Source organism: Sapajus apella, unplaced genomic scaffold (genome assembly GCF_009761245.1).
Source record: "Sapajus apella isolate SASKATOON/1434 unplaced genomic scaffold, GSC_monkey_1.0 scaffold186, whole genome shotgun sequence".
Classification (NCBI taxonomy): domain Eukaryota; kingdom Metazoa; phylum Chordata; class Mammalia; order Primates; family Cebidae; genus Sapajus; species Sapajus apella.
This window is the reverse complement of record NW_022437126.1, coordinates 1,234,089-1,253,983: the sequence shown is the minus strand read 5'-3', so window position 1 is coordinate 1,253,983 and position 19,895 is coordinate 1,234,089. Positions and strand designations below refer to the sequence as shown.

General features: G+C 48.2%; 1 protein-coding gene and 1 pseudogene across 1 annotated transcript in view; one reads left to right on the top strand and one right to left on the bottom strand.

The window, feature by feature from the left end:
- LOC116543353 (collagen alpha-1(III) chain-like) overlaps nt 1-19,895 on the bottom strand; it is a 110,590-nt gene that overhangs the window by 13,634 nt on the left and 77,061 nt on the right. The gene's annotated exons all lie outside the window — the stretch shown is intronic.
- Nucleotides 11,946-12,883, top strand: LOC116543313 (annotated as a pseudogene).

The following is a 19,895-nucleotide window of genomic DNA, read 5'->3' as shown; positions in this document are numbered from 1 at the left end:
TCCCAGCTTCTCCTGTGCTCACAGGACTCAGTTTTGTTCAGGGCAGTACTGTGCCTGGCGATGAACTGGTCTGACTCAGTGGTCTGCAGCCCGGTCTTCACATCACAGCCCACGAGCCTCAGCCTCAGCAAGTGTGATGTAATTGATCCAGGATGGGGTCCCCGCACGGCCACCATGACGATTCAGTCCCCACTTTCAGCTTCCCTTGAAGCTGTGACAGTTTTGGCCAATGAGGTATCAGGACTTGCCAGCTAGGGGACCTGCTAGGAAAGCATGGGACAGATCTTGGGTCTGCCCAGTACTCCCTGCCCCTTTTGAAGGCGGACAAGCTACAGCAGCCATCTTGCGACCATGAGGACAGCAAGAGCTGCCTGGAAAACCAGAGAAAGCATCCCACTGTAGGAGAAACACGATGGCCTATTCCAGTCACATTTTCTGTTACTTGGAAACAAAAGTAGTTCTATTAAGTCCACATTATTCCAAATCTCCTTCTACAGCTAATGTTTCTAAGGCTGAGGCTTCCTGCTGGCTTCCAGAAAACCTACGACAGGAAAAAGAAGGTACCCCTCATTCTTCATGCCAGCCAAAAGCATTCTTCTAAAAGTCCTTAAATCTCAAAGAGCGGCTACTTTTTGTGAAGTGCAATTTATCAATCTCTCTCTCTCTCTCTCTCTCTCTCTCTGTGTGTGTGTGTGTGTGTGTGTGTGTGTGTGTGTGTGTGTGTGTTTCTTATTTAGGAGATATCTGTCAAGCCCACATTCACAAAGATGTTCTCCTGGGTTCTAGAAGTTTTATTGTTTTAGGTTTTTGTTTAGGTTTTTGATCCACATTGAGTCAACTTTTGTACTGTAGGGCTGGACAAGAATATGTCCACAACTGGACATATTCTTTTTAACTGGGCATTCCTTTGTACTATACATTCCACATTATCTCACCTAATACCTACATGAATCATCTGACTGGTACTTTTATTTATTTATTTATTTTGAGACAGCGTTTCACTCTTGTTGCCCAGGCTGAAGTACAGTGGCCCAATCTCGGCTCACTGCAACCTCTGCCTTCTGGGTTCATGCAATTCTCCTGCCTCAGCCTCCCGAGTGGCTGGGATTACAGATGCCCGCCACTGCGCTCGGCAAATTTTTTGTATTTTTAGTAGAGATGGGGGTTTCACCATGATGGCCAGGCTAGTCTCGAACTCCCAACCTCAGGCGATCCACCCATCTTGGCCTCCCAAAGTCCTGGGATTAATAGTGTAAGCCACTGCGCCTGGTCAGGTATTATTAGCCTCATTTTACAGATGAGGAAACTGAGGCTGACAGAGTTATAAATCCTTTAAAAAAGGACCCTAGCATACTGAAAACCACATGCAGTACCTTAGAGTACCTTCAAGTCCATTACATAGGACCTGCAGTACAGATGGACATTTGCCACGAGCTAGAGATATGGAATCCTCATTTTACCCTGATACAGTTGATCCTGAGTATTTGGGAATACAACCCCCAGCTGCACCCCTGTACTTAGGAAGACACATGATGATTCAGTTTCCCGGAGTGCACAAGGTGAGGGTGGGGGTGAAGTGGGCGATGTAGGATCCTGCATTTGCTAGAGGAGAATAAGAAGTTGGGGAGCCCCTGCTCCTAGCAGTGTGTGGTGAGGGGTCTTCTTCCCCACTGGGCAGTCACAGGATCATCTGAGTCTACCATACGAGCGTAGACCACCACAGCAGATTGAAAATGGTCACAAAGTACGTGACACTCCTCCAATCTAGAAGTCTACTTCCTCTCCCCTTGAACCTGGGTTGATCTGTGGCTACTTTGTCCAACAGAGTACAGAGTGTCCTAGAGCTCTCACTGCTGTGATGGAGAGACCATAACAAGTGGCCCTGGGCCTGCCCCTGATGGAATGTTTCCCACCCAGGCACCAGGTGCATGAGCAGGCTCTTCTCAGACCCTCCAGACCAACAGCTGGTGCCACATTTTTTTGTTTCAGTCAGGGACCAGGATCAGCTCATGCAGGTCCTAGAAAGTTCCAGAAGGTCCTGGGATGCTACACCCAGGCATCTGCACTCAATCTTGCAGGCGTGGGGAGGGAAGAGAAGGAAAAAACGTGATCAGATTTGCATTTCTGAACAACTATCATTCTGGAAACCATACGGGGAACAGATTGAAGTGGGTGTGGAAAAACCAGAGACAGGAAAATCAATTAAGAAGCACCACAATTCAGCAAATGATGAGACAAAAGGTAATTTAGTTAGTGGCACTATGGGTGGAAAGGAAGGAGAAGACTCTAGAGCTGTTTTATTAGTGTTTTTACTATAAAGACATGACTTCCCTTCTTGCTTGTCCAGGGAACTTCTGGCACCCCAGCATACCTTTGGCAGGAAGCTGAAGCACTGAGTTTCTCCAGCAAATGAGATGCCCAAGCAGAACCCTGTTTGTTGTTTGATTTACTAGGACTTGGTGCTTCTCAGGTAGAGGACCTTCGGCTGGAGATTCCACCCTCAAAGGGCACTCAGCCCACAGGCAGCACCAGCCCAGCTGTCTCTCACTTCAGTGCTGTGCCTGCCCTGTCTCCCAGGCAGAGGGGAACCTGTGCTTGCCAAGAGCACAAGCCATTGCTCCAACAGTACCATCTCCAACTCTTCCCACAGCCCTGGAGATGGGTCAGACAGAAAGCAATCAGAGAGAGGCAGCATCTGCCATCGTGGCCAGACCCCTCAGGGCCCTCTCCAGTCCTCTGGGGATGCTGATTCTGTCTACCCGTCTCCATTCCATATGCAGGACAGGAAGCATACCATCCCCTAAAGGAGAGTGGGCCTAGGTGCTGCTCCTGGCAAGACAGAGAGGGAGATGTAATTATTTTAATTAAATAATTATTTTAATTAAATAATTAATTAAATCTGATTAAAATGCTCATTTTAATCAGAAAGACCATGGACATCAGAGTCAGACAGACCCAAGTTCGAATCTCACCCCTGACTCTTAAGGGCCCATGGGCAATTGAATGTCTGAGACTTTACTTCCTCTACTATAAATGAGGGGCAAAGATCAGCCTCAAAAGATCACTGTGAAGACGAAATATGACACAGCAGCTGGCATGCTGCGAGCTCCCAGCAAAGATTTCTTCCCATCTTCCTTCACTGCAATCTTAATCTTAACGTCAAAGCTGTGCCTTTGACAGCTGATAGAAAAACCAGGAAGGGGGAGAGTGCAGAAGGCAAGCGTCCAGATGAAGGATCACGACTGTGGATCTGTCAGTGTATCTGCAAGCTTCCCATGGAACAAGGAGAGCAACTGGCTGTGGAAAGAAGCTCTGTGCATGAGGGCAGATCAGCACCCACACCCTTTTAACAAACCACCTGTACCAGAGGCCCAAGGAACACCTCTGACACCAAACCACCACGCTGAGTTTCAATGAGACCAGAATTACCCCTAGTGACATGACCATCCATTCTTTCTGTTGAGCACACCAACGTGATGCTTGTGTACCTTACGGATACTTGGTCACAGCACCTCACACTCTGTCACAGCACTGCAGAGTTTACAGAGTGCTCTGGCAAGACAGCACCTCATCTGATCCTCACTGCAAACCAAGGCTCAGAGGTAAAGGGTCATGGCCAAGGACACACACCATCCTATGTTGCAGCACCAGCTTCACAACCACTGCCCACCCCCACTCCCATCCAGGAAAGCATGATTTCAAAATTATAGATTAAAACCAAGCACCCTTGAAACACTGAGTACCACCCAGGGTCACTCCCAGCTGTGGCCCCAGGGACATCTCAGATGCCTCTCTGGGAAGAAAGGCCTGACAAGGACATCCACATGATTTTCCTAAGCAATCTGAGAAGGTCACTGGTGAGCCACAGCCACCTCCACTGACCATCTTCAAAGCTCTTTTCCTAAGGGACCATTTTGTCTTGTCAGAGGAAGGAGATACAAGATGTAGGGGAAATAAAAATCAGACCTGAAACCCAGGAATGAAACTGCAGCAGGGTTCAGGTGACATCAGCTCTGGGAGGGAGAAAGAAGGCAAGACCACCCTCTCTAACAAGCAGTGACCAAAGACAACGCAGTTATCCCCCTAGGCCCGCCGCCACGCCCCCCCCCCCCCCCCCCCCCCCAGGCGACACAGCTGAAACTGGGCTCAAATCACCAGGGCTATCATTAGTGGGAGATGAGAAAGGGCTCAGGGGACAGGATGCCGCTGCTGTGTAATCCCAGGAATGCCAGCCAGGGGCAGTACAGTGATGGATGGTCAGGTACTCGGGCCTACAGGCCAACAGACCAGGGTTCAAATGCCAGCTCGGCCACTGACTAGCTGCTTTAACTTAGATTATTCAATCACTCTCCTCAGTTTCCTCATCTGTAAGATGGGGAAGAAGGATATATCTATCGCTTCACACGAGGCCTGCTATGATAGATTAACACTCACTGTCAGCCATCTCTACCATGAAAATTCCAGTCTCTTGTATTCTTTGAAAGCAGTTAGTCTGACTTGTTTATTGTTTTAGTTTTTGTTTTTTTTGTTTTTTTGTTTTTTAGAATAAAGAGTAAGTTTATTAGGGAAGTAAAGGAATAGAAGAATGGCTACTCCAGAGGCAGAGCAGCTGCTTTAAGATTCTTAAACACATTCCTGGATGACTCCATCTACATGGTATGTCCCAAGCTACCCTGGTGTATTCCTTGAAAAGGGGCAAACGCAGACAAGGCCAGGCATGACTGGAACACACTCACCCTGAAAGGGTAGCTTTCCTGGCCCTCCTTTATTCTCGGGGGTCAAGAGCTGGCCACACCTGAGCCGAACTGTGCAACACAAACCTCTGAGCATAGTGTGTACAGAAGAGGGAGGCAAACCAGGACAAATACCAAGATGCACACAGCCCACAGAAGTAAGCCAAGGAGAGGCCTGGCCCACAGGCTGCAAGGAGAGCTGTTCTCCAGACCTGGAGACACGCTGAAAACACATACACATGCACAGACACACACAGACACCTGCCACCCTGGACAAGCTCTAGCTGAGCAGAGTGGGGACGCATCTCAAAGAGAGGCAGTATGCTGCCAAGCTCCCAAGAAATCAACTGAGAACCCTTATTAAAGGAATTAGACAACGACAGCTCAACAAGGGTGACTATCATGTGCTAGACACTGCTTTCAGTGCTTTATGCGTACAGTCAGCCCTTAGGATCTGTGGGTTCCACATCCATAAATTCAACAGATCACAAATCTTTTTTTAAAAATGGATGGTTGCATCTATACTAAGGTGGCTTGAGAATCTGTGGATTTTGGTATCCTAGGGGGTTCCTGGGACCAATCCCCTATGGATACCAAGGGACGGCTGAACAAACTCACTCAATCTCTGCAATGAACCTGTGAGAGATGCCCCAACATAACTATCCCCATTGTACAGAGGAGTAAATTGAGGACAAAGGGCAGTCCCACGTCATGTGGCTAGTAAATGGCAGAGCAGGAAACTGAACTCAGGAAGTTCAGCTGCTCAGCCCATGCTCTTCACTATCAGCTACATTACCTCCTTGAATGACAGACATTGAGGTGCCTATTGTTAGGCATCTTGGTACACATGTTCTCATTTATAAAGAAGGACCCAGAGGGTCAGAAAGCCAAGCCAAAGTCAACCAGCTGGTATGTGCCAGAACCAAGTTACACTCATAAGAGGCTGATGCCCCATGCTGCCCCTCCAGGTTTGAGGCACCGGGTCTGACCTTCCACAGTTCAAAGGCTGACCTTTCCGACTGTGCTCCACCAGCAACAATGCAGATGGAGACATCACAGACACAGAGCACACGAATCCCATCAAGGACCCCGGGGGATGCTCCGCCACCTGATCAGGAGGAGGTCAGAACCTTCCAGAAGGCCTGTGGGAAAAGCAGCACTTGGGAGAGAGTCCACCAGCTTCAACCCCTTTGGTAGCACAGCCCTCTCCTCCACAGCAGCCTGTAAGCCTCATCCTACCCCTTGCCACCCACTGACACAAGAATCAGAGGGAGGCCTCCTGCTAGTGCTCCAGGCGCAAGGGCTCTGTATTTAGCTTTCTGATGTAACAGCTTTAAGTGGAGATGCACGCGCTCACTATTGCATAAGACCCGATTTTGCTCACAGACCTCAGGGCAAGTGAGGCTTGAGTGCTGCGGGCTGGAGCACAGGGTGGCCTCACAGAGCGGCCCAGATCTGAGAGCGCTCTGCCGTGCAGGACAGCACATTCCCAAGGAGGCCAGTTCTCCCACGGCCTGTTCCCAGGTGACCCAGCTACTGTAACCCTCCAGGTGGAGGACAGCTTACCTGCACCGAGAAAAACCGGGTAAACCCCACAGGGCTCTGCATCTCCTGACCTCTGGCCTTTGCAATCAGCCCCATCTAAGGACCATGTCAACCAGTGGGGATTACTGGCAGAACCAGGCCCGTCTTGAGATGTCTGAAATGCCTTTAAATTACAAAATCCTTGGATATTCGAAGATAAGAAGGGCCTAAGTCATCTCACAGAAACAGATGAAAAACTGATGATGGGCTCGGCGTGGTGGCTTACACCTGTCATCTCAGCACTTCAGGAGACCAAGGCAGGTGGATCACGAAGTCAAGAGATCATCCTGGCCAGCATGGTGAAACCCCATCTCTACTAAAAATACAAAAATTAGCTGGGTGTGGTGGCATACACCTGTAGTCCCAACTACTCAGGAGGCTGAGGCAGTAGAATCACTTGAACCCAAAAGGCGGGGTTGCAGTGAGCCGAAATCCTGCCACTGCACTCCAGCTTGGTAACAGAGTGAAGGGAAAAAAAAAAAAGAAAACAACAACCTGATGAGGAAGCTGAGGCCCAAAGAGGGAAAAACGGCTTAGTCCCAGTCACACAAAGTAGAAGGTAGTGCCAGGACAGTCCCCAAGTCTCCTGGTTCTGGTCCAGCATTCTTTCCCCCATACTGAATGGCAGAAGCCTGGGTTCAATGTGCTGTGAGAGAGTAGTCTAGCTGCTGACACTGGTTCCCTATGTTTATTTAGCAAACAGCAAACTGTTTTAAGAAGCGTATAAAATGCTAACTCATTTCATCCGGCAGGTGGGTGTTATTACTATCTCTGCATGGGGGTGAAGGACAGAGAGAAAAAGTAACTGTCTGGGGTGGGAGGTAAAGCCAGACAATATTATCCCGCCATCCAAACCCGAGCCTTGGGTGCCGCGGTGGCCTCTGTCACCACAGCCCCTCCGGGCACTGCTGGCTGTGTGTTCAAGTGCTCTGCAGAGCTCAACAGGACGCCCCAAGCAACTGCTCAGAGGAGCAGGGCTGAAGTCACCTCCCGTGCAGCGCACATCTCTGCAGCCCCAAAGGAGGGGTTCTCACCCAACACTCGCCCACAGAACACAGGGGCCAGATGTGCCATGACGGATCTGAGTCTGGGACCAGGCAGAAAATGGACCCAAGTATTCACTATCCCCTTTCTAGAGACCTGCAGCGTGTGACCAGGGCCACCCCCTCAGCTTACTGTCAGGGGAAGAGGTTTGCCAGGCAGCCCCTCCAAAGGCGTGGCCTCCCCAACCGCTATACCATCTGTAACTCAGGCCTGTGAATCAGAAGGGGGCAGCCCTGCAGGGCCAAGGCCATGACCCAGCAGGTGGGTCTCTGCACCTTTGTGCACGGCCTCCTCGAGGCTCAAGATCTTGAGTTTTCTTCCTGAAAAAGGAAGCCCTTTCTCAACATGTTGCTACACACGGATACTGAGAAACACAAACCGAGAGGCAAATGGGGCACTGGCCCCAAGGGAGAATGAAGCTAGGAAGGGCTGGTATGGGTCGGGCTGGTATGGGCCAGTCTGCAGCCAAAGAGACAAGGAAACGCCGAGCACAAACTTGTCCATCCCCACCCTGTTTACAAGAGGGCCACAGTGCAAACAACCCACAGACCCAACAATAGAAGCACCGCTAAGGAGGTGATGGCGAAACTACTTACTAAACTATGACCAAGCCACTGAGCAGGTTTACAAAAACAGAGGATGCTTTTTGTGTTATTTTACTGAGCGACAGGCAGGACAAAAAAAATCTGCAATGATGGATGCAACAACTACATAGGCAAAACTTCGCACACAAAGTCTTTGCCTGGAAAACACAATTGAAAGCAAACCCAGCAGAAATGTCACCTGTGAGTGAGCTGATCTGAATGGCAAGGCTATAGGTAATCATTTTCTTCCTTCTACTTTTCTGTTTTCCAAATGTTCTGTAATTACCGTGTACTGATTTTATAAGGCGACGAATGATAATAACACATTTTAAAATGTCACAAGAGGAAAAGGGAGGGTGCTGGTGCTTCTCTACCAGCAAGGGGAAAGTTCCAGGAACCCACAGTGGACGTCCTATTTGGAGCAGATCCCTGCTCAGGCCTCCACGCCCAGCCTCACCACAAAGGTGAGGTTGCTGGTTACTCCATCGGCCCCAATGGGTTTTTTTGTTTTTTTTTTTTTTTTGAGACAATGTCTCACTCTGTTGCTTAGGCTGGAGTGCAGTGGTGTAATCACGGCTCGGTGCAGCCTCGACCTCCTAGGCTCAAGCAATCCTCCTACTTCAGCCTCCCGAGTACATGGGACCACAGCCATGCCCAGCTAATTTTTGTGTTTTTGTACAGACAGGGTTTTGCCATGTTGCTCAGGCTGGTTTCAAACTCCTGGGCTCAAGTGATCCACCCACATCAGCCACCTAAAGTGCTGGGATTAGAGGCATAAGCCACCATCCCCAGCCCCTACTGGGTTGTTTTGTTTTGTTTTGTTTTGTTTTGTTTTGTTTTGTTTGTTTTTTTTTTTGAGACAGAGTCTTGCTCTTGTTGCCCAGGCTGGAGTGCAATGGCGTGATCTCGGATGACCGCAACCTCGGCCTCCAGGGTTCAAGTGATTCTCCTGCCTGAGCCTCCCGAATAGCTGGGATTACAGGCATGTGCCACTATACAGCCTGATTAATTTTTGCATTTTTAGTAGAGACAGGGTTTCTCCATGTTGGTCAGCCTGGTCTTGAACTCCTGACTTCAGGTGATCCGCACCCCTCGGCCTCCCAAAGTGCTGGAATTATAGGCATAAGCCACTGTGCCCAGCCCCTGTTGGGTCTTTAGAAGGGGCAAAACCTCACTGATTCCAAAAGGAAAGATGCTGAACAGAAGAGAGCAATTTCATATGATGGCATTAGACTCATTTTGCTGAAGGGCGCAGGGTGGGTTGGTTGGTTTGTTTTTTAAGAACACAGTGTGTCCATCTATTCATCCATTTAAGAGTATCGAGTACCACTAGTTGCCCGGTATGGTGCCAAGGCCCTGCAAACAATAAAGAAACCCTAAAGACCTCAGATTCAAGTGGGGGCCAAAGATATCAAGTTACAATGCAAAAGTGTCTTTGACAAGGGTTTTCGGATACATGCGGACTGTGAGAATTCAGATATGAAAATTAAAACTTCTAGCTTCAGAGAAAAGACGGGTGTCAGGAAAGAGTCCGTGGAAAAGGTGGGCTTTGAATTGGGTTTTGAAGAATGAGTGGGAGTGCATGAAGAAGTCAGTTAAACAGCCCAAGGAAATACACATTTTATCTCAAAGGAAAGTCACCCATGCAGACAATCATAACACACCTCCCACCTTAATAATAAGCAAGGAAATACAAAATGGAAACATATGGGCAAAGATGTTTGGCAACACTGGCAGAGGGACACCCCAGTGCGGCTGTGGCAGGAGCGTGGAGCGGCATCGCCTCCCTGGAGGGCAACTGAGAAACAGGATGATCGAACAGAAGCCTCAAAGGTGGCCCCCACCCCGTAAGCCAGGCTCCACTTCTAGGAATTTATCCTAAAGAAACAATTAAGTGTAAGCATAAGCCTATTCACGGAAGTGTAACTTAAAATAGCCAACCATGGGGAAGTAGGTAACTACATTCTGGTGTGTCAATCACAGAAAACTATGAGGCAACTTAAAAAAAAAAAAAAAAAAAAAAAGTGTATTTAACAATATGAGGAAATGCCCACAAACTTCTAGAAAGTTAACAACTCAAGATAAGAAAACTGTATTTGCAGTATGATCTCCACTTATCTTTTTTAATTTAAAGGCATTATTTTTCTTTTTTCAACTTTGAGGTCAATTTCTATTTTTATGGCAAAATTAACATCAAAATGTAAATACTGGAAATAGAAAAGTTTCATTTACTTTTTTGTATTTTATTCAAAGAACGGGTGTCATTTTAATAATCATAAAATGTTATTCAAACTGAAAGAATAATAAATGGAGGGTTCTTTTTCAATAGGTTTTTGGAGAACAGGTGGTATAAGTTTTGTTTTTTTGGATTTTTGGTTTTTTTAGTAGAGACAGCGTCTCTCTCTTTCTCTCTCACCTAGGGTTGAAATACAGTGGCGTGACCATAGCTCACTGCAGCCTTACACTCCCAGGCTGAAGTAATCCTCCCACCTCAGCCTCCTGAGTAGCTGGGGTTACAGGCTACCACCACGACCAGCTAATTTTTTGTTTTTTTAATTTTTGTGGAGGTGGAGTCTCATCATCTTGTCCAGGCTGATCTCAAACTCCTGGGCTCAAGCAATCCTCCGTTCTCAACCTCCCAAAGCAGTGGGATTACAGGCATGAGCCACCGTGCCTGGTGCATAAACGGAGTTTCAATAGGAAGAGAAGAGGGCATCCTACACTTAAAAAAACAGCAGGAGCCAGAAGTAAAGAAGTACAGGTCCCTCCTGAGGAGGAGAAAGAGCTGAACAGACAGAACTGGGCTGGCATACTGGATCTACTCTTTTCTAATGCTGTGACCTTTAACAAATTACTGACCCACTCTTCAGCTTTAGTTTCTTCCAAAGACTAAATGTGTTAACTTGGCCAGACCTAGCGGTTCACGCCTGTAATCCCAGCACTTTGAGAGGTCGAGATGGGTGGATCAACTGAGGTCAGGAATTTGAGACCGGCCTGGTCAACATGGTGACACCCCGTCTCTACTAAAAATACAAAAATTAGCCAGGCATGGTGGCTTGCACCTGTACTCCCAGCTAGTCAGAAGGCTGAGGCAGGAGAATCGTTTGAACCCCAGCAGGCGGAGGTTGCAATGAGCCATGATCGTGCCACCACACTCCAGCCTTGGCAACAGAGCGAGACTCCATCTCAAAAAAAAATAAAAAAGAAAAGAAAAGAAATGCATTAGCTTACACAGAATACCTACTCAATACACTAAGTCAGAGCCTTTTCTACTGACCAATAAAACAAATTCCATCCTGCATGACCCACAAGAGATAGGGATGTTCATTTATGAGACACATAACCAATGTAATAACAGCATTTGGGGACAGCAAAGAAGTACTATATTAAAGACATTGTACAAAGCCTCTCAATTTCAGAAATATTAAACTATGAAATATATCCTAAAATCAAGACACTATGAAAATTTATGTCTTCTAAAGATAGTGCTGGCCAGGGTAAAGCATTTCGTGAAAGCCCAAGATATTACTGTTTTTCTCACGATTCTTATACAGTCTGATTTGTGCCCCAAACAAGAAGTCAGGCTGGGCACAGTGGCTCACACCTATAATCCCAGCACTTTGGGAGGCCAAGGTGGGCAGATCACTTGAGGTCAGGAGTTTGAGGCCAGCCTGGCCAACATGGTGAAACCCCATCTGTACTAAAAATACAAAAATTAGCCAGGCGTGGTGGCTGGCACCTGTAGTCCCAGCTACTTGGGAAGCTAAGGTAGGAGAATCTCTTGAACCTGGGAGGTGGAGGTTGCAGTGAGTCGAGACTGTGCAACTACACTCCAGCCTGGGCAACAGAGCAAGACCCCGTCTCAAGAAAAAAAATAAAAATAAAAAGCCCTCCCCAAGTCACCGCACCACTGCTGCAGCGTCTCCTTTTGTCAGCCAGGCTGGGGTGCAGTGGGGCAAACATGGCTCACTGTAGCCTTGACCTCCTGGGCTAAAGCAGTCCTCCTACCTGAGCACCCCAAGTAGCTGGGGTTACAAGAGAGCTAGTGGCCAGGAAAAATATAACAGAAAATGCAGAACAATGAAATTACAAAGCCTGCCGAATACTTCTGAGAACTGGAAAAGAGCATCCTGCTGGCTCTAGTAGAAAAGCAGAAATATGTGCTGGAATATAAGAAAAGTGATGCGTGAACTACTGGCCTTAAGCAGCGTGCCTGGCCAGCGCTGGCCCAGGAATACAACTCTCAGCTGAGCGTGTCCCTGCGGGATTTCAAACAGCTGAAGAAATGCTGGGAGAACATCAAGGCTCAGACTAAAAGAATTACGGCCCATGAAAGGAGAGAGAAGGTGAAACCGAACGTCAGCCCGCTCCTGAGTACCCACGTCCTAGGGAAGGCGACGATCACCAGCATGCTGCCAGAGCAGCTCTACTTCCTGCAGAGCTGCCCGGAGGAGGAGCCCGAATACCACCCCGATGCCTCGGCCCAAGAATTATTTGCTGTTTCAAATAGACAACTGTGTGATGATGTGAAAGAGTTCATATATTTTCCGATATGTGAGGGGACCTCCCAACCTGAACCCTCATGTTCAGCTGTCAGAATAACAGCCAATAAAAACTACAGGAGCAGTTTTTATTGGCTGTTTATAAACTTAGAAAGGTGCTTTTAAAAAGATGCATGAGGAAGAACACCATCTACAAATGTCCATCTTACAACTGCAACGGATACAAATGAATGAGGTGCATGTGGCCAAAATCCAGCAGATAGAGCAGGAGTGTGAGATGGCAGAAGAGGAACACAGGATAAAACTGGAACTTCTCAATAAAAAGAAGATGTACTGGGAAAGAAAACTGCAAACTTTTACCAAGTAATGGCCTGTCTCCTCATTTCACAGCCCTTTTCCAATTCCCCCTAAGACTTTGGGGGTGGCTCTACTGTAATTAATCTGTGTTGGCAAAGAATGTCTGGAACATGGACTTGTTGGTAGCCTGTAACAGAGCTACAACCAGGAAAATTAGAGTGGTAGCAGTCACTTATTTAAGAACTCATTCAGGCCAGAGGCACTGGCTCACGTCTGTAATCCCAGTACTTTGGGAGGCCGAGGTGGGTGGATCACCTGATGTCCAGAGTTCAAGACCAGCCTGGCCAACATGGTGAAGCCCCATCTCTACTAAAAATACAAAAAATTAGCTGGGCGTGGTGGCAGGCACCTGTAATCCCAGCTACTTGGGAGGCTGAGGCAGGAGAATTGCTTGAACCCAGGAGGCGGAGGTTGTAGTGAGCCAAGATCGCGCCACTGCACTCTAGCCTGGGCAACAGAGTGAGACTCTGTCTAAAAAAAAAAAAAGAACATATTCAGGTAAACAGCTGCACCCTCTGTACCCTGTAAGTTGCAAAGAAGCTATTATCATCTTCTGAAAATGATCACTATGAGTGCTATAATTCTGAATGCAATGTCTCTTAATTAGAATTCACGCAAGAACCATGAAAAAAAAAAAAAAAAAGAAGTCAGTTCCCCGATCAGACCTGGATCCCACAGGGGTGAGGCCCCACCTTCCCCACAAACTATTCCGGATTGGAAGGGGCTGTTTTCATTCTCCCTAGAGCACACCTATATTTCTCCAGTTTAATGTTTAGGGAGAAGATTTAGGCAAATGTCTGAATGGCAAGTCTTGCTAGGCTACCTGGGGTGTCCTTGGCTCCAACCACCTTAACCTCTTTCAGATGAAGGCACCAGGAACGCCAAAGTCAGCTGCCTCAAGATTAAGCAGCTGCACCCTGGAAAAGCTTAAGGTTTAGGGAGAAACTTTGGAACCTTTGAACAAAATGCAAACTCAGCAACCAAACTGTAAGGGGTGGAGAGCTGCACTCTCTCCTAAATGCCAGGCTTTGGGAAACTCAAGCTTTCAGAGGAGACCCAGAAGGCTCAGTTCATTCCACTACTATATATAATCAGCATCTAATCCTCACCGTGGTGCTTAGCCACGCGTCAGGCGCTGTTCCAAGCACTTTACATGCAGTAACTCATTTATTCTCCCAATGAAAGAAGAAACTGATGCACAGAGGTAATTTGCCCAAGGCCAGAGACAGGACTAACCCATGCAGTGCCTTTGTGCAAGTGAAAGAGTGCCTCCCTTCCCCTGCACAGACACAGCACAGATCCACACAAGGCATATTCCTGGCAATAGGGGCAGTGTGGATTTCAGGAACCCTTCACCCATTTGTGCAGTGCACAACCTGCTTGACTGTACACAGCACTGTCCAAGATCAAACAGTTGGTAAGATGCGGAGCTGGAATCTGAACCCAGGCCACCTGGCTCCCAGGTCTGCCACCAAGTAACAAGCAGGTACAGTTTCATATTAAATAAGTGGCCTGCAAATTAATACAACCCAGAATATATAGAAGCACTGATGTGAGTGACTGAAAGCACCAGCTGTGTGTGTCTAGAATGATCACATTTTCAGTGATGAGAAAATGCTCTGACATTTACAACTTCATGGGCCTAAGATTTTTAGTTTCTTACCATTTCTAATGGGAATATTTCTAAAATGTGTCCCACCCTTCTCCACCTTATAGGACAGATGTAATATAACCCTGCTTGAACGCCACACCACCACTGTCACTCCAGGACCCCACAGCCCCTCCCCCGCTGCCTTTTCCTGCCACTCTGCCTGTAGCCTTCTAATCCTGGGTAATCTCTTTTTCTCTGCTCCTGTAATTGCTACTGGAGAAAATTCAATGCGCAGGTGGGTTGGGGACATCCAAAGTTTTACGTTTTGACCTACTTCCTCTGGCTTAGCAGCTCTTTGGCGTGATCCCAAATCCTTGCTCTTCCCCAATTCCTGGGGCAGCATCTCACCAGTTTCATGCTCTACAAGCCCCTTTGCAGGGACACTGAAGGCCACCAGCCTGTACTTGCTGGACTTGCCTTTCCTCACCTCCCATCTTTACCTTCCTCCTTGGGAAGGGGATAGGGAGGGAGGGTCTAGCTGTCCTTCAGCCTCCAAACCTGCATTTAGATCTTTCTGCCTTAAGAAATACTTTCTCTCCAGCTCCCCCACTTTTCTCTCATTCTCTTCAATTTCAAAGACCTTGACACATTCCATCAGCTGTTCAATATTACTCCTCCACTGAGCTTAGTCTCTCTACTCCACCAAAACTGCTCTTGCAGAAGCCCCCAGAGTCCGTGTTCTCACTCCCACCCTCATCCTGCTTGACCTTACTGGGGCGTCTGGCCAGATCATCTCTCCTCCCGGACATGCCCACCTCTAGCTTCCCAGTTCTCCTACCTTTCTGACAACTCAGGAGCCTCCTTCCCAGGACTCCCACGATCACCGACATGCTGATGCCTCCCAATTTAGAAAACTCTGAACGCCACTCCTCTCATAAGCTCCAGCCCAATCTAACCCCCAAATGGATGGCCGGCCTGCATGGGCCAGAGGTACCCAAACTCATTATCTCATCTTTCATCATGTAGTGGTGGCCTCCCACTTTCCACTCTCCTTTCTTCCTAACAGAATGCTGAGGTTTTAGCTGGCCCATTGCCATCCTCCCTTGCAGCTAGGTGTAGCTGTGTGACCAATGCCTGGCCAACGACTCGTAAAGGGAAGTGCCACGTGGTAATTTCAAAAGGAATATTTACCGGAAACATCCTCCTCCAGTTCATCCATCCTGCTCCCTGGAAAGCTGATGTGAAAGCTGGAGCTCCAGCAGTCATCTTGGAACATAAGGACAAGGAATGGCAGAAAGGTAAGCTGGAAGGAACCTGACCCTAATGACTTTGCGGACCCACCACACCAACATTGGGCTACCTACATGCAGACTTCTTTTATGTGTGAGAAAAATTTACTTGCTTGAGTTACTGTTATTTGAACCCCATTTTATCTAACATCCCCTCCGAACTGGTCACGTCTTGCAAGACAAGGAACTTGGTCAGTAACGTCAGCATTCTGCCTGGAAGCCTCCAGCTGTTTATTTGCCAGTTTTCCCCATCAGACTGTGAGCAACCTGATGGCAGCAACATGTCTCTCATTTTCTAAATAATTCAAACACACAAAAATGGTATCTTTCCTGTCTTTTTTTTTTTTTTTTTACCATACAGAAATGGTATCATTACTACACAGATTCTGCAACCTGACTTTCTACCAATGTTTTTCTTAAATGCAGTTGGACTGATTCATGTAAGTCAGTGGAACTGCTGGAAAGTACTACATTGAGTAAACTATCACTTACTGATCTATTTCCCAGCTAATAGGCTTTTAGTTTCCTTTTAGCTTTTCATAATCACCAAAAATGCTACGATGTACATCTATTTCTCCTTGAGCCCTTGCATGCTAGTTTTTCGGTACAGACACTAGAAGTAAAATTTTTGGCTATAGGCTATGTACATTCCTAAGTTCACCACATAGAGTCAAGTTTCTCTTGAGAGTAGTTGTACCAGTTTACACTCCCCAGGGCCGCGTGTGAGAAGGAGGCCCCTCCCCATGCTACATTTCTGAACTGCCAGTTCCTACCTAACATGAGGGTAGTCGGATTCTCTTTTTCCCTTTCTTAGTACTCTGAACTAGCTACAGCAGAAACACAGGAACCCCCTCAGCCACCTTCCCCAAAGTGCTGCCTGGCTGCTGCCTGAGGACCTGCCACCCTGCAAAAAGCAAGCCAGCTGGGCAGCCAGCATTCAGAGCAGGTTGCCCACCACTCTCTATCTATGGTGTCTCCCGCTGTAAGACAGACACAGACGTCCTCCCACTGCAGTCTGGCTGGGGTGGTGGTGGATTAGTCCTCTACATTCACCACCCCTCAAATTATTTCATATCCAGCATACTCCCTCAGGCCTTCTCCAAATACCAATCGGAAGAGGACAATGTAAAGGTGTTTGTCCCACCACAAAGCCCTCCCTCTTTTCCCTGGAGTACTCGGGCAAGCTGCTGAAAAGAACATCTCATCTCTGCTGGAAAGAAACACCTCATCTCCTGATAAAGGAAAATCCCAGGCAGAGAGAGGGGCCAAGTTGTTTAATTCCACACAAGCCAGATTCCAGCTGTGACATGTATACTGGATCTGCACACTGCAAAGGTGAACTGGGCGGGAGGGCCACAGGGAGTGGGGGCTGAAGCTGTGTGGAGGATTGCGTGGTTGTTTATTTTTAGGTAAGCCAGTATTCCTAGGATCAAGTTCACAGCTCCTTCTCAGTCCTGTTTTTCCTGACTCTGCCTGGCTATGGATTTTTCATGTCAACTTGCCCCTAATGCAAAGGGTAGTTGCCTTGACCCACTTAGCCTAGGGGCTCAGAGAGATGTTCCAACTGGCTCAAGGCTCAGGGTCTGGTATCCACCTTTCCACTCCACAACACTTATTGAACACTTGCTCTGGCCAGGTACCAGTGTAGACCAATGGCTGTAACCCAGCCATTGCCTGGAACCTGCCCTCTGAGAACTCAGCCTAGAAAATAAATACTTGTGATGCCTTGTGAAAAGATGTAGTGGCAAATACATGCAGGATAAAGGAAAGAAGGGAGAAATTTTAAACCTAAGAAAGCCTGGTCTCCCTACCAGCATGGGTGATGAGCAGACATTCTTATCATCAACATCGTAATTCCAACTGCCTGCCTTTCCCATAACCATGAGCGTGGGGTTTAACAAGGGAACAGGCAGTGCTTTGGGGAAAGCCTCAAGCTCAGATAGACTTCAGGAGACCTGGTTCTAACCCACCTGCCTCTATCAGAATAGCCTTTGCCAGCCAGGTGCAGTGGCTCACACCTGTAATTCCCATGCTTTAAGAGGCTGAGGCAGGTGGATCACTTAAGCCTAGGAGTTTGAGACCAGCCTGGGCAATGTAGTGAGACCCTATCTCTACAAAAAGTTCAAAAACTAGCCAGACGTGGTGGCTCATGTCTGTGGTCCCAGCTACTCCAGAGGCTAAGCAAGAGGCTCGCCTGAGCCCAGGAGGTCGGGACAGCAGTAAGCTACTGCACTCCAACCCGGGCAAAGGAGCTAGACCCTGCCTCAAAAAAAAAAAAGAGTGTGCTTTGTCAACTCATTGTCCTTATGGGTAAACTGAAGGGTGGAACAAGAACTCCTGAGCAGTCCTTTCAGCTCAGGTATCCTAACCAGGGGCTTTCCACCTGCCCTGTGTGTCAGAATCACTTGGAAGGGGCATATATACAGAGATGCCTGGCCAGGTACCACCCCGGAGGTACTAAGTCAGCCAGCCCAGGGCTGTGCTCCTGATATGGGTGTGTTTTAAAAGCACCAGGTGATTGAAACCTGTGGACAGGGTTCAGGGTGCTGAACAACTTTCCTGCGGGTGACGGCCACCAGTGCTTGAGGACCAGGCTTCCATCCATAGACTGCCCAAGGCAGGAAGCAAACCTAAGGCCAAACAGCCCACAGTGCCTGCTCTCTGCTCACAGGGATACAAGATTTCAGGAAGATTCTAGTGAGGCCTATTGGCAAATAGGGAACCACACCATCTCCCGCACCCTGCAGCTACCTGCTCTCAGTCCCTTTTGCCCACTGGCAGAAATGGATAAGGGCAAAGGCAGTGTCCCCTCCCATCTACTGGCAGAGGGCCACCCCACCCTTGGGAAAGGAGGCCAGTGGGAACTGGAGGCAGCAGGGCCTGGGACACCTGGGCAGGCAGGGCCTGGCCTCCCTGCCTGTGAGTCAGCACCAGAGAGGCCTCGTTCGGACAAAGGGGCAGAAGAACAAAGCTCCACTGTGCCCATCCTGCACAGAAAAGCCAGCAGAGACAAGGAGACTTCAGGGCTGGTGGAACGATTAGCATTTTATTTACTTATTTATTTATTTTCTTTTTAGCTAATAAACGCCTTAGGGGACACAGCACTTATGCGCACCAAGCAGAGTTTCTGAGCCCTTTCTAAAGATCAAGCTTTAGAAGATTAAGCTTTCCAGAGTCCACAGAGGGGAAAAAATTAATTCTCCCCCTCCACAGGCACATAAACCATTTGAGGATGATATTTACCTACTGCATTTTCTACTGTCTGGCCTGTAACAAGATACAGAAACCACTTGAATCTAGGAATGTGTCCCAGGGTGTGACTTCAATCCCTTTGCTGCCCTGTCTAGAAGGCCATCTTCTGCAGGAATGGAAATTTTCTCACGGCAAGGTGGAAAGAATTTATAAGTTAAACTCCATTTGCTACACAAACTTGGACAAGTTTCAGAAACTCCTTTCAGTGTCTGTCAAATGGGAAGAGTGTACCCTACTTGAGAGGTGTTATGGAGTGAAATGAAATAATTCAGGGTAAAGGGTGCAGCAAAGGGCCTGACCTGTCAGCTGCCAAGTTTATTCCCTTCTCCCATGTGCAGAGCACCACCCCTGCCACATACAGAGGCGCCGCTGCACCAGGCGCCAATGATCTAACAGCAGCCCTGCCAGGTTCCGTATTATCATCCCCACTCCCGGATGGGGAAACGGGCTGGGCTGGAAGAAGAGCTCCCCGAAAGTTCACAGCTGTCAGGCGGTGGGGCCCAGATTCAAAGCCTGTGCCCTGGACTTTCCTTTGGTCTTAGACTCTAGGTCCCTCATGGCGATCTGTCCCAGTTTGGAGCTTAAACAAACATACAGATCAGTAGAGCTCCTTACTTTGTGGTTTCGTTCGGTTTGGTCTTGACCGTGGCAGAAATCCCCCACAAATCTGGCCGCTCTAAACGCTCACATTGCAGGCCCCATGAGCAAGCGCCCAAGGCCGGGCTGTGTAGAGAAGGGGGACAGCTGGGGTCCTGGGACAGACAGAGGTGGCACTGACTGACCATCACCACTCAGGCTGCCTGTTCTTGGCATCAAACACACCACAGCCAGGTGAAAGAAGAAACCAGGCCAACACACAGAATCACCAAATGCCTGGGGCTGAAGGGGCCTCCTTCTCTCAGCTGTAACACGGTGTGGGAAGGAGGACTGCTGAACTCAACAATCTTGGAGGGATTTCC